Consider the following 12,485-nt stretch of genomic DNA (forward strand, 5'->3'; position numbering starts at 1 on the left):
TTGCCCAGGCCCCTCCCACAACTGCTGACGGACATTGGTGTTTTATCATTGACCCGCCCTGAGTGAGCTGTGAACAGTCCGCCATTGTTTCGACGCCAGAGCACGTGTAGACAAGAATGTCTCCAAAATGATTGAAGTGTTTGTTGTTGGATGAAATAATGAACACAGCAGTTATCATTTACTCCAGACATCTGAGATTCTGAAGACACAATGGATTACTTATGTTTTAAGGGAATGTGCCCCCATCTATGCATCTATGTTTGCGTTTGCGTGAATAATTTGTGATCCAGCTTCACCTCCAGAAGAAGTGAGTATAAGTTTTTTTTTTTTTTATTATTAATCTTTGTAAATCGCCTTTCGTAATAATGTGCTAGTTAGCAACTTCCACAATGAACGTGCCTAAAGTTAAAGTGCCCTTATTATGGATTTTTGAAAAGTACCTTTCATGCAGCGTGTAACACAGCTCTAAGTGAATGAAAACGTCCTGCAAAGTTTTTAACCTGACACCACCGTGTTTAAAATTACTGTCTCTCAAAAGAAAGAGTTGACTCTGAATCATTTAAACGAGTCGTTTTTAAAACAAATCCCACGTCGTTTCATGTTGATGTCAAAATGAAACATTAGCATATTGCCCGCCCACTTGCTGCACGCACAGACCTGGGAAAACTTGAACACCCCTCCCTCAATCAAACACCATAGCGGATTCCTGTGGATAGCATCATGTCGAGAAGACGCTGTGCTCTGGACTGTGAGAGTAAATCCATTTTTATTTTTTTACTGCCGATGGACGAGGCTGTGAAGAATCAATGGTTAAAGTTAATTTTTACAGCAATACCACTGCAGTATAGCCCCAACCATGTGTTGCGTCCCCGTCATTTTACTGAAGACTGCTACAGCAACAGTGTTTCCCACAGACTTGGGAAACATAAGTAGAAATGGAAATGAAATTGACCAATCAGACCAATCGGACCAATAACCGCAGAGTAGTGTCACGCAAAGTAGGGGTTTGGAAAAAATTAATAGTTGAGCGAATTGTTTGAGAGTCATTGAGCAAACAAGGTAAAAATAAATGCATATTATAAGACAATGAAAGTGTATTTTGACCTTGCATGCATGTCAACCTGTTGTTGGAGACTCCCAAAATCAAAAAAAAGGACCTTTCATAACCCATAATAGGAACACTTTAACAGTCTCAGAGAACTGCTGGTCACCCCATGGAAGCAGAGCTCATTTGCATTTAAAGGAACATGCACCGAAACGGGTCGCTGTGAACAGAGCTGTTTTTGACAAGCTAAAAGGGTGTTGTTTTACACTACCAATGAGAAATTTTAACCAAAGTATGTTATAGACTTTTCATGAAAACCCTAAAGAATCACACCAACTTGTGGAAAATGGGCATCCGATGTCCCCTTTAATGGCCCACTGCTGACCTGTGTGTCAGACCAGTTCATGTAGATGACACCTCAAGTTCACAGGTCCGACAAGCTCTTTTTTTTAGGCATCAGATTAATTTACAATTGGGTCTACGGGAAGTGAGGAAAAAGGTAGCACATGCTTTGTGTTTACTTTGGAGCTCCGCTTTTGCCAGAAGTGTCACCATAAGGAGAGATCAATAGCAGCCATTTGAAAACCGAAATTGTGCTGCTTAACTACTGTGTGCGTAGTTTTCCGTGCTTTTGCAGCACCACATGTGACATGAGGTAAACCTGTGTTTCCCCTCATATGCCTACTTCCACAAAAAGAGGGCATTCAGTGAAATACTCTGTTCAGACATTTTATTTTGATTTCTGACAGAAGTATTCAAGGCTACTGATCTCTGACACAAGCAGTTATAAAGACACAATTTGGAGCAATGGGTGAGGTGTTCTGTGGCTTTAAACAACCGCTGCGCTTTTCCAATCATTTTTTTTTTCAAGCAATAGAAAATAAAGGCAGATTCCATTTACAACAGTATTTGCTTTGAAAGCAAATCTCGACCCCAGCCTGACAGGATCACTTTCAATCTTAGACAAATCATACACATGACTTCAACTGTGTGCCTGCTTTGTTGTAATGAAGCTTCTTCCACGGCACCTTTGACCTCTAGACCTGGTCGTTGTGGCAAATTGCAATTATTAAGTAACACATTTTCTTTCTCACTTTCTTTATTGGCTCCAGCACACACATACATACAAAGACACTAACAAGTGTGTCACACACCTCTTGTTCCAGTGCCAAGAAAAATAGTCAACTCTCGATTGATCCTGTGACATAAAACCTGGTCTAAAAGTGTAATTGCTCATGGTAGAATGTCTCTCAACACACGCACAGGATTACATCCTGCTGGATTGAGTTTATGGATGTCATTCTTTCTCATTAAATTCAATTCAAACCGCGTCTCAAATGACACTACACTGTGAAAGTGAAAATGGGCAGTTGTTACCTTGAAGAGTTATTTCTTCCTGATGTGACTCCTAAAATGACTTTCATTGACGTAGCCCAGTGTATTATGGTTGAATCATTCATTTGAAATATATTGGTCTTGAATATAGTTAATTTTGATGTTAAACAATATGTTTTTTCTTTCTTTCACAATGTATAAAACTGTAGCATTTATAAAAGGCAACAATAAGTTAAATGCCATCATTTACGCAAGTAAATGTCTTGACCAAACATGCCTAATTGTTAACAATTTCATAAAAGTTCTACATAAATTTGATGCCTTTATTTTCATGGTTTTAATCAGTTTAATAATACGTCCTTCATCTCATGTTTTGGTGATAATTTTACATGGCGAGCAAAGTGCAATTCTGAAACATAAATAACATCACACACAGTCCTCAAGACTCAGTATAAAACATGACATGGGTAACAATCATCTGATTTTAAGTACAAACATTATTGTGGCAAACTCAGTCAATCCATCAATCAATCAATTTATGGTAATATTATTTATATAAATTAAATGTATATTATAGCTTGGGCTGATAATGATAATTATAATAACTGCTTATTTGAATTTTGAAAAGCCAGAAGTTGTCAGAAATGTTCAAAATTGTTCATCTGTGTTCCGAAGATGAACAAAATTCAAAATAAGTAAAAAGAAGAATATATATTTGATTTAAAAAAGCCTCACCTACACACTAATTTGCAAGTATTTTCTGAAATTAGTACACTCTAAAAAATGCTGGGTTAAATACAACCCAGCGCTGGGTAAAATATGGACAAACCCAGCGATTGGGTTGTTTAGATCAAGCGGTTGGGTTACTGCCCAGAAGGTTGGGTTAAACATTTAAGCCAACTGTTGGTTGAAAACAACCCAGCATGTTTTCTTTCCAATATTTACCCAGCACTGGCTTGTATTAAATTAAATTAAATTTATACTTTTAAAATTAAATTTATATTTAATACATTTAATACATTAATACATTTAATTGAATACAAATTAAATAAAATTTATACTTGGAGAAAAAAAAAAAAAAGGTTTTAAATATTAAAGATTGTGACAAACTAGATGCATGTTAACATGAATGTGCTTGTAATCTTGATTCGTAATATCTCCCCAAAACTTAGCGACACATTTACTGGAGATGTGATTGGAAAAAAACAAAGGCCTGTTGAAAAGCTATTGCATTGTCTCTCTACACTCCAACATGTGTTCTAAAGCTGTAAAACCACAACCAAGGAGCACCTCATTTAAGCTGACAGCCTGGAAACCTTTTTCCTGTTGTGAAATACTTTTCAAGCTCACGACTGCACATTATTCGCCGTCTTCAATTGGAACTCATTTCGTTTAGCAAAACACTTCCTGCGACTGAATGGGTCATGCCTCAGTTGTCCTCAATATGTGAGGGGCAATAGAGCGTGACCCACAACTCACCCATGCCACTGTCACTCCTTGGCCTCGGTTTGTAATATCTATAAAGATGTTTTAGAGTCTTCCCATGCGTCTGCTATGCTTAGCAAATCACAGCCACATCAACGATACAGGACACCTACTGTAGCAATGCCAATACAAAGGAATGACTGTTGTCACCAGTTCTGTAAACAGTAAGCACAATTACGAGAAACCGCTGGAAATACAGCTTGTTTTTATTGCACGTCTGTAATTTCCTCAACTTTACTCTGGCGGTGAAGAGCAGCCGAAGCACAATGATTTCACAAGACCACTGCTTGATTCTCCACAGAAATAGGTCTTCCCAAAGTTGCAGTATCCAAAGTAGCGGTGGTCTGGCCCTTCTCTGCTATTGTTGCAACTGAAGACATCTATGTCCTCAGGGGGTCAGCAATCATTTGAGGTTTTGGTGCATTAAAAAAATGCAAACTTAGCACCATTTTATTTTCATTTTTAGCTACTTCAGATTTGCCTCATCCTCGGTATTTACCCAGGAAGGACCATCTAAGTTTGTAACCAAATTTATCTTCCTTTTCTCAGTTAAACATTGCATGTCTTTTTATCATGGGCTTTTCACACAGCACATCGCAAAGTTTGGCTAAACGTGTTTACTATAGATTAATCAATATACTAGCTATCAATTTTTACTCATTGAAAGTTTTATAAATAAATAAATGAAGAATATTTTGGGTTTGGGGTTAGGGTTTTTGGTTTGGAGACGGTAAGGCTTTTTAAAAAAATGTTTTTGAAACAAATCTCTTATGCTCACCAAGGCTCCATTTATTTCAGTAACATTGTGAAATATTATTACAGTTTAAATAACTGCTTTCCATTTTAATTTATTTTAAAATGCTATTTATTCCTGTGATAGCAAAGCTGTATTTTCAGCAGCTATAACTCCAGTCTTGAGTGTCACATGATCCTTTTCTCTTCTGTAAAGCATTTTGTAAACACTGTTTTTAAAAGGTGCTATATAAATAAAACTTTACTACTTCAGAAATCCTTCAAAAATGATTTGGTGCTCAATAAACATTTACATTTCTTATTATTATCAAATGTTGTACTGATTAAACTGTTGATGAACAGAAAGTAAAAAAAAAAAAAAAATAGCGGTCACTTTTGGTCAATTTAATGTATTCCTGCTGAATAAAACAATTTCTCAAAAAAAAAAAAAAAAAAAATTGGTAGTGCATCAAATCAAAATTGACCCTATTTACAAATATAACGTTAACCAATAGCCATTGTTTTTAGCAAACTGTTGAAAAATTCACCCTGAAATGTATAACATTACATTGGTAAATGGGATGAAAATAGCATTCACAATAACTTTAAAATTATGTTAAGATCATTTATAGTTAAGAACTTATAGTTATGAACAAACAAATCTACCAGACAAATACCCGCAGTATTGGACATATTTATTCATGGAATAAAATAATCATGGCTGGTAATTCAAGAATAGCAGAAATGCTATTTAAAATTAGTTAACAGAAAAGGTAATAAAAACGTTTTAAATATAAATATTAAAGAAGAAGGAAATCTTAATTTTTACATGCATTGATTACTTATATATATATATATATATATATATATATATTTTAGTGGAGGTTTCTTTCAATCACAGTTTCACACAAACACTCAAATGCACTTGCACGTCCAGAAAAACATTACTGGACACTCCGCTTTTCCATTAAATCATTAAAATTTTTAAAGTGTAGTCTTGACTTGAATTCTCAGAGCAAGCAATTGTGTTCTGGCTTACATGTGCGGTGCAGATGTTGTCTCACTGCGCCCGGTGCAATGGGAGGTTCTGTGTGAGTTTGCATTGTTTGCTCACCCCCTTGGCTCCTCAGATAACCCAAGTCCAATGGCATCAAATACGACAGTGCTGAAGTCAGCATCAGGCACGGGATAAGGGGTCTGGGATGGTAATTTATCACTAAACACGTCCAACAAGCGAGGTGATGCATATCTAAAAAACAGGGAGGGGGGGGTCATTTGAATTCATATCACTGATACTGAGGCCCTGAGAAAAGGTTTGACTTTGAGGTATCATGCATGGAGGCATTCATCTTTAGAGGCAATTGATTTGGATTCATTTGATATTGCAATGAAAAGCAGCTGGATGACTTATCTGGCACTGTCTTCTACTTAATAAGGCAGCTATCAGTGGGGAATGGTTTTTCACGGAAAGTTTGGCTTTGTGTTGCTATGTATATCATCCTATTTCATTAGATCATTTTTTTCTTTGAAAGTCATGAACTGCACTGAGACACGTTTTTAAAATAAGAGTTGAAAATAAGGCTGTCAATATTGCCTAACATGCTAATTTAGTGCAATTCAAGGAGCAATTCAAACTTGATTGAAAAGAATGACTATAGTTGGGCTATTCAACATTCAACTCTATGTTTTTAATCAATAAGAAATAAATGTACTTTCCCACTGACATCTCGGGCCGCAGCTTGACTCCTGACTAAAATATTCACAAATCTAATAAAAAACTTGCAATCTAGTTGCAAACTATATGTAGCCTACTTTTATGCGATATGAGGCGGCGTAATAAAACAACAAACGCAGTGCGAGCCGTGAATCGTGAGCAAATGACTCATATGAACCGATTCTTTTGAGTCAACCAAAAAGGTTCACGAAATCGATCATTTCCGGTCATGTCTGATTTGAAGTGAACTAAGAGCTGTTTCTGTTGTATACTTCAGGTTAGCGGTACTTACTCTATTTATGATGATTATTTTATTTGGCAACATTTAATTAAAGATACATATTCACAGTCAGGATTATTTTCGCTAAAATTCTTGAAGGTGTTTATATAACATACCATCTGGATCTAGTGAGAGCGTTTGCAGTGTAGCCTACTGTATTTAAAGGGGATAATTCATCCAAAAATGAAAAAATTTAAAGGGATAGTTCACCCCAAATTTATTTATTTTTTTCATTTTAACCCTAAACCTAAATCCGTAAGAACAAATGAAGAATTTTTAAGAAGGGTCCTACCAAGTTCAAGTTCCAGAAAGGTACCAAGAACATCGACAAAATAGTTCATGTGACATCAGTGGTTCAACTGTAATTTTACAAAGCTACGAGAATACTTTTGTGCGCAAAAAACTAAAATAACAACTTTATTCAAGAATTCTTCTTCTCTGCGTCACCCTAGCACCATTTTGGAGAGTAAAAAGATGTATGCGAGTGCTCTCCTCTGAACGAAAACAAGGCGCAGCACATGTGTGTTCAATGTCAGCAGCACCACACACATGCATTGTTTACGTGCAGATCAAAACACACATGCGTCATCACTGATGTCACATGGACTATTTGGTCAATGTTCTTCGTACCTTTCTAGACTGTGAACGTGATAGGACCCTTGCTATCCATGGAGGGTTAGAAAGCTCTCTGATTTCATCAAAAATATGTTCATTTGTGTTCCGAAGATGAACAAAGGTCTTACGGGTTAGGAACATGAACAACTTTGGATATGAGGATGAGTAATTAATGACAGAATTTTCATTTTGGGTGAACTATCCCTTTAAATATAGTGCAATGAGATATTCCTTAGTCATCACCAGACAATTAAGAGAAACTAAAATGGCATGTTTACAGTGGATTTTTTTTACAAGCGTCCAGTCAAACTGCACTGTGTTCCTGGCATATTTTTCTTCTTATTCACAGTGTGGGCCATGGCTCCTCATTAAGATTACCTTAGTCTCTCCCAGGTTGGGTAGACTGTAGAGCGCCTGGCAGCAGCAGCCCACACAAAGGTGCAGAGTAACTGGCCAGACGTGGCTGCTCTGGGGACCACCCTCCAATCTTCCACCCCTTATGGAGTCAGATAAGTAACAACAGGGGGTCTCCTCGACACTGCACTTAACAATAGTTCCTTGCTGTTAATGAGGTGCCTAGGGTCCCATGTTACACATGAAGTGGGTACAATGCCAGGCTGCTGTGTATGCTATTTATATCACTTCCTCTATGTATTGTACATATCACCTATTTCTTTCATGAACTTCCTGTATCACAATCATCTATCTATCTATCTATCTATCTATCTATCTATCTATCTATCTATCTATCTATCTATCTATCTATCTATCTATCTATCTATCTATCTGTATAATGCAATGTTCAATGTTTTTTTTCTTTCTTTCTTTCTTTTATTTATTTATTATTTACTTATTGTGACGTTATATAAAGTAATGTTCAATGCTTTCTTTCTTTCTTTTTGTGAAGTTGTTGTTTGTTTGTTTGTGCACTGATAATCACACAACCCTGTTCACTCAGTTAAACTCAGTACCAGAGCTTTTATACATGGTCATGTAAAACTGCAAGCCTCTATGTGCAATGGTATGTGTAATTGATTTAAACAAAATGCAGAAGTCTCATGTAAGGTGCTGTTTTTTTATTTTGAGGCTTGAGGTTTATGATAGTGAAAGGAAGAAAGATGTACATTTGTGCGTGTGCACTTGGAGTGGAATACTTAATTGTGCAAGTTATTATTTTTGTGGTCATACCCACCACTTTTCTCAGTTGGGATGGATGGAGATGGAGCGTAGGCGTGCAGTATTCACTCCGACGTGTTGTGGAGCATCTGCATAGTGTAGTTTCCAGACAGAAGAGTTGTAAAAAAGAAGCAACAACATCTGGGGCAATCAGAACTTTTCCTGCAAACATTTTACTGTCTACCACAGCCATTTAAACCATTCATTTCCATCTACATAAACACTGTATGTCCAAAAACATCAAGGGAGGTACTTTTGCAAATATATTAATTGAGTCCATTTTTTTACATCAAATTGATTTGCAGCACTTTGCAGGGAAATGTAGACCTTCAACCGTGAGCTCATTCAACACTTCGTCAGTCAAATAAGGTTATAAAAATTTAGGTTAGATTTAGGCCTCTTTTTAAGAAACTGACTTTAAAGATCCAGAGGGATTTGGGTTTACTAACTTCATCCAATTGCAAATGCAGAAAGGTCTCTATTTTTCCGGAGCAATGGGTACGTTTCCCTCAAAGGAACATCAGCGATTTAATCACCTTAGTGCTCACAGTTTCCCGTGCATTAACAAAGCCACAATTTGGTATGATTCACTGTAAAACACAGTTCCTCTTTATAAATGGCTCTATTTGTGTTGAAATGACCTGTTAAGGAGGTATCAACGCCAAGAGAACTTTTTTTCGTGTCCGCTTGCGTTTGCATTGCGTAAATTATGGGTCACCAGCGTCACCTTGACTTGAAATCTGCAGCCTGCTCTTCAAAGGTGTTCTGGTGGCTTGTGTTAGTCACTGCTGGTTTTTTGTCAAGGTCTGTAACCACATATATTAATAAGCAATGGTTTCATATGTTCTGGAGTATTAGCTAACGTGTCAATCTTCAGGAAATATTATTTCTCCATTTCTTCATGTGTCACAAATAGGTTGCTTCAAAGCAATATGCACTCATACTATAATATAAACGTTTTGTATTATGAATTTAGCTTGATTCAAGTTTAAACGAATGTGCAAGAGAACTAAAAAGTGAATTTTCATCACGCTCGCTGTCTCTGACTCTTCTAGCCTCAGTCTTGTTTGGTGGAGCGGGTAAACGTGGATTTTCCAATGCTGTGCTCCAGGGCCTCCTTCATTAAAATGATTGGCTGGTTGAAACAGGAGAAACCAGAGCAATTTGGCCTCAGAATTAATTTTTCAAAAGTAGTCTTAATGTCAATTAGTATTCTATTGCGGTGTTTAACCTATCGCTCCTTCCTTTTCCAGCAGTCTTTGCCAGCATTGGACTCTTTCTGGAAGTCATTGCCTTATCAAGTTTACAAGCAAAATAAAAAAAATAAAAAAACCAGTTGATTTTGTTTGCTGATTTCAGCATATTGGTTGCGTTCACCCTGAAACTCTAATAAAATACTTTGCTGCACTCATCATTTTTAGAAATATAATAAGAATTTAAAACACCAAAAACGTCTCCAATTCAGAAAGACTTTATGAGCTAGCATCTTATGTTTATGTCACTTTCATATAAATAATTACACCTTGATTCCTGAAAGAGACATTGGAACACATGTACTTTTTAAATAGGGACAGTGAGGAAAAATAATTCTACCTTCAGTGCCGAAGCATTTACAATCCCTGACATGGTGCCTATTTGCACAGTTAAACCAAACCACTTAGTAATAGCTGGTAATTTCCTTATGTTAAGCCATGGATAATAATTTCACAAGAATTTTCATGGATGCCTTCCCAAATCCAAGTGCCAGCTATAGGCTTGATGTGCCAAATTGTTGAAACAGGGAAAATAAATTTTCTCATAGAAAATTTTTAAACAAATAAGTAAAATTAGCGCATTAAATAAATGAGATCCTTGCTTTTCTTTTGGAAAAAAAATCCAAGGTTGTCACAGCACATATGTATGCACGCATGAAACACATTATTGATGTTGAATTATTTAGACAAAAGGAGTTTCTCATGAACTCTGGTAATGTATGGTGGGTGTGACTGCAAAAACTACTTAAAAAAAAAAAAAAAAAAATTCAGATGATTGGTTTGCAAAGAAAACCTTATACACATAAAGACTGTGAAAGTTGGCTCGTAACTAAAGCAAGCGTGACATTTCGATGTGATTTTCCATGTTTCAAAGGGAGACGTTAGAAACCATTTCAACCTTTTAACCTCAAAATCAACACAATGTCATGTCACCAAATGCTATTCAAAATCAGTGAAAAAGATTGTCCAAACAAAAGTATTAAAATACAGCAAAAATGTTTAACTATTAAGTTCTCGAACATAGGCTCATACAAAGACATCTTTAACTATACTTCTGTTGTTTTCCTTCCAGACTCTAAGTACGCCTGGGGTGAACGGTTAAACAGAGTTGGCCAAAGTGACAGCTTTACATTTGTGACTCATTCCACAGTCAGGAGAAACGAAAGGTTCAATGTTACAAGAGGGAAATTGTTTTGGGATCCAGGACAGTGCCATGTGGTTGTCAAGTAAACATGGTGCTGGTGGAACCTATTATAGATGGACCATTTAGTAGCTAATATTGGCTCCTCTTTGCAGTGTATGGCCAACACATGGGCATCTTTATGAGACAGCTGCAGTGAGGAGTAAAACCCGCTGGGTGCTCTTCTGCTCCTGTCTTCAATTTTTCAGCTGAGGTAGTCCCATATTGCATGACTATTTTGACAGTAATGTCACTGAGTGATTTTTTTCCTGTTGGACCTGCCTTTTGTTTTGATCTTGAAATGAAGGTAGCTCTGTGTTCCAGAGAGAGGTCACTTTCCCTGGGCCTGGTGAACTCTCGCTGATACTTGTCTTCTGGAGGAATTTCAGTGGGTTCTGGAAGAGGCCCATTATTTCAGCAGGCTTTTCAAAATTCAGCAAGTTTACTTGGCAAAACATGACCTCTTTATAAATAAAATGTTTTATTGTATCAATTCTGCTGTCAAATTCTAGAGTCTTGAAAGGTTTATAAGCATAGCTCCTATTTGACTTTACAAATAAATATCAGTATTGCACACTTAGAGAGATTGTCTATTCTATTCTATTCTATTCTATTCTATTCTATTCTATTCTATTCATATAGAGTACAGTTTAGTAAAATTCCTATTTTATGTTTTTGGGTGTTACACTTTTACTATTTTATTTTTTAATGCATTCAAATGTTCAAATATTCTAGTGCAGAGTAGTCAAGTCAATTTCATTAATAAAAATTATATTTTATTCTTTAAATTTATTTCGTTCTGTTCTATTGTACAATAGAGTAATTATTAAACCAAATTATATTAAAATGTGTTCAATTTTTAATTTTTTATTTAACTTGATTCTTGGAAGTGCAGATTGAGTTTTTAAATAAATTTAATTTAAATAAATTAAATTAAAAAATTTAAAAATTTAATTATTTTTTTATTGTATTCTGTTTTATTTGTTATCTTTATTATATTCTATTATCACAGAGAAAATAAATTAGTGAAATAAATTTTATTGATAAAATAAAAAACAAATCTTTAAATTTATTCTGTTCTCTTCTACCCTGCTCTGTTTTACAATAGGGCAATTATTACATCTAATTATTTTCAAATTCGATTGTATTCTGTTTTATTTGTTATCTTCTATTATATTCTATTAGCACGGAGTAGGATTAAATAAGTAAATTTTATTAATAAAATTCAGTTTTATTCTTTACATTTATTCTGTTCTGTTTTATTACGTTTTATTTAGATAACGTTGTTATCTTTTTTCTATCATATTCTATTAGCAAAGTGTAGTCAAGTTTTATTAATACAATTGTATTTTATTTACATTTATTCTGTTCTACTCTGTTCTGTTTTTCGAGTAAGTTTTATATTATTAAACCTAATTGTTTTCATTTTTTCTAACTTTATTTTATTGTATTATTACTTATTTTTACTTTATTTCATTTCTAGAAGTGTTGAGCACAGGTAAGTAATTTTTATCATTTAAACTAGGCTATAGTATTCTGTTTTGCTAACTTTATTCTATTACATTCAATTAGAGTAAACATCTTTATAGAGCAAACTAAAAGCAGTATGTTTCCTTTGATACTGTGTGACACTTTCACTTATACCTGCAGATGCAGCCCATGGCGCGTTG

This window comes from Onychostoma macrolepis, chromosome 16 (genome assembly GCF_012432095.1).
Source record: "Onychostoma macrolepis isolate SWU-2019 chromosome 16, ASM1243209v1, whole genome shotgun sequence".
In the NCBI taxonomy this organism is placed as follows: Eukaryota; Metazoa; Chordata; class Actinopteri; order Cypriniformes; family Cyprinidae; genus Onychostoma; species Onychostoma macrolepis.